Below are 3,863 nucleotides of genomic sequence, written 5' to 3'. Positions count from 1 at the left end.
GTTGGTTCATTGTTTCCCAAGAGACAGGTATCTGGATGATCTTGTAGAAACTGTAACCACTTGACCCCATTAGCATTAATACTACCCATTGTCCCAAGGCTAGTGTGCCGAGCATTAAGGTCCCCAATGACCAGTGAAGGATTAGTATAAATGCAGTCAGGTAGATTCTGAGCGTCGAAGCAGTTCCTGGATACATACAAATTAACGACAATAAATTCCCCTTCCCTTAATGATAATTTAACACAGACACTCTTTATACCTTGCGTTTTTGACGGCGGTTCTAATAACTCTGCTGGTATGGAGTTCTTAACATAAATCGACGACCCTCTGGTGTTATTTGCAGCGAAGAGGTGAAACCCTTTAATGCCATTTAATTTCAATAAGCCTTCATTCCTATCCCCTGTCTCCTGGAGAGCTACAACATCAATATCATTTCCCATCACATAACAATGAACATCTGTAACCCTGTTTCTTAAACCCTTAACATTCCATGACAACACTTCCAGTCTAGGGTGATCCATTATTAAACAATTCACTTTCTAAGTCATCCCCAATAAGTTCACTAAATGATAGCCATACCTTGTATAACATCTCCCACCTCCTCCCAAGTTCACCAGTAAAAGCAATATTGCGTTTCTCAAGAGATTTTTTCAGTCCTGTGACGTCCATTATTGGCCCAAATGATTCCTTCATTTTATATATAATTATAGAGTTCTTCCTTTCACTACGACTATCATCATTCACACACACTTCACTTTCCTTCATTTCATCACTCAATATTTCATTATTGACCTCAACCACTATATCCTGACTTTCCTTCACTGTTTTTGACTTTCCTTGACCTTCACCTGAACGTATAATTTCGCCTCGATGGATTCGATTCTCTGCCCAAGATTTCGGAGGAACTCACCAACTTTTCTTAATTCGGCCCATACCTCTTTGACCATATCATTATGGCCCTCTTTCTGAGCCACAGTAGCCACTTCACTCACCGTTACACTGTCACTGCCAGAGTCCTGAGTGTTGGCGTGGCTGCTTGTTGCTTGAGCCTGATGAAGTAAAGGTGACTCCTTTACCCACGATTCACCAAACGAGGGAGTGGGGAATGTTGGGGAGGACAAGGGGACGGGAGTGGGGGATGGTGGGGAGGACAATGGGACGGGAGTGGGGGATGGTGGGGAGTACGAGGGGACAGAGGAGGGGGTAACAGTGGGGCGGACGAGGGGATGGGGCAGTTGGGGTGGGGACGAGGGGATAGGGGAATGGAGAATGGTGGGGAGGAGGGGATGGTGGAGGTGGGAATGGTTAAGAGGACGAGCAGATGTTGGAGTGGGGCATGTTGAGGAGAAGAAAGGGATGGGGGAGGGGAGGAATATTGAGGAGGACGAGGGGACGGGTGAGTGAGAAATGGTTGGAAGGATGAGAGGACGGGGCAGAAGGAATGGTGGGGAGGACTGGGAGACAGGGGAAGGTTACTGTGGTTCAGCAACGCACATGCGTTGCTGAACCACAGCAACGCATGGCTGGGTACAGCTAGTTTTTAAATATATATTTTTTTCATTGACATCACAAACTCATGGATAAAATAAGACATGATGTAATTTACATTTCCTGTATGTGAGTGCAAGGCGTGGATGGTGTCACCGTTGGTCTTGTTGCTCCTTCTGAGGTACTGGTGAATTAGGTGATGGGAGGGGCCTGACAGCTGATTGGACAGCGCTTGGGATTCGTAGTCTTGAGGTTCCAGGTTCAATCCCGGGTGGAAGTGGAAACAAATGGGCACACTTTCTTTCACCCTAATGCCCCTCTTACCTAGAAGTAAATAGATACCTGGGAGTTAGACAGCTGCTACTGACTGTTTCCTAGGGGTGTGTAACAAAAAGGAGGCCCGGTCGATGACCAGGCCGCGGGGACGCTAAGCCCCGAAATCATCTCAAGATAACCTCAAGACAAGATGATGGTATTACTGGTGTTAATGAAGGTTCTATTGCTGCTGCACGGATCTTTTTGTGAGGATACCGGGGTGTTTGGCTCTCATGGTTATTGTTGCTTCCTGCAACAACCTGCAATTGCATACAATAGCACCAACACCAGTGGTGGTCGCACTTCAAGAGGTCATTTTACACAAAATCGAAACCCCCAAGCAAAATGAAGTGCGAGCAAAACGCCAAGGTCCGTGTTTCCTAGGTGGTCGACCAGGAAAAACAGGACCGCCCTAGACCACTACAAGCAATACGGGGATCTTTCCGACACTAAAGGACACGTTTTTTAACTGCTTGAAAGCAATATAGAAGTTAACGGATGGGTCCTCACGCTGAATTTATATTCAATGATTGAAGCTCTGGGCATGATCCCTGAACCAACCTAAATAATGGTAATAGCAAATGAGCATGAACATGGGGGCAGCACTTCAGAATGAGGAATATTATGAAGGCAAGTATATTAGCAAATAAAAAATAATAATTATTAAACAAACTTACAAATACACCATGACATATATTACGTTAAGTTAATCATGAGTGTCACATCAACAGCTAACAACACTCCTGAATGCAGCAGGAATCCGTTCCCACCACTATGGCACGTGATAATGGGACCACGGTCTTGACCAACTGGACAGGTCGTGAACAACAGTGAACTACTTGAATACTTTGTGAACACTGGTAATTACTGCACTCGACACTGACAGTATCAAAACACTCCAACAACACTTCAGTTCACACATGATAATAAATGCAATAAACACTGTCACTGAACACAATCCACAACACCAGTAATTACTTTGGTCATTTAATTAACTATTACTTTACGTTAATAACTGTCACTAAGACAGTCAACCATCAGTTACTTAATTAATTACTATATGTTAATCACTCTGTCACTCAGACATCGAGCACAATTAATTAATCACGTTAACACACTATTAATTATAATAATAATGTTCCCTTGGTATTGTTTTATCTCATAGATGAAAACATTAACAAGGTGTCACTAAGACACAACACAACACAATGGTCTACTCACAAATTAATTAAAATACATAACTAATATAAATACGCGTCACTCAGACACCGCCACTATCCACTTACCAACGTGTCACTGAGACAACCATAGAGTACTAGAGCATTCCCAACACTTCCTGTGTCACCCACTGTTATTGGACTGGATGGTTATAAGCCTTAACTGACCTGTTACATAACCTTACAATGAGCGGAGTTTCTTTCACCCTATGCCCCTGTTACCTAGCAGTAAAATAGGTACCTGGGTGTTAGTCAGGTGTCATGGGCTGCGAGGACCGGGTGCGGGGACACTAAAAAAAATCCCTGAAATCATCTCAAGAAGATAGATAAGATAACCTTATGTACAAAAGTGTCTGATACCACACTAGTGGCACGACTCGACATTGAAATGTTGAAACCTATCCCTCTAACCTTGTTGCTACCTTGCGTTCATTTCGGGGTAAGTAAGTAATTATCAAAAGAAGGCACCAAACCGGGACGGCTATGTAGCACCATCAAATGTGCGGAATAATCAGAGGGCGCTAAATATCACCAAGAATGCCAATACGAGAACAAAAACGCATAAGGTGAACGATATCAAAAGTATCCAAGTCACCAAGAATTCTATTGAGGGACAGGCGACCGAGAGGGGCGGTCGGAAAGCAAGACACACGCTCGTCCTGGAAGTCAGGACATTCAAGAAGGACATGCACGACCGTAAGAGGGACAATGCAATTAGGACAATAAGGAGCAGGGCGGCGCTCCATCAAGTGACCATGGGTTAAGTGAGTATGGCCAATACGCAACCTGGCCAGAGCTCTTTCCCATCGCCGGTTACGGTGGTAGAAGGACGGCCACGAGGAG

The sequence above is a fragment of the Procambarus clarkii genome, chromosome 15, assembly GCF_040958095.1.
Source record: "Procambarus clarkii isolate CNS0578487 chromosome 15, FALCON_Pclarkii_2.0, whole genome shotgun sequence".
Taxonomy (NCBI): domain Eukaryota; kingdom Metazoa; phylum Arthropoda; class Malacostraca; order Decapoda; family Cambaridae; genus Procambarus; species Procambarus clarkii.
Note: the sequence above shows the minus strand (reverse complement) of the source record.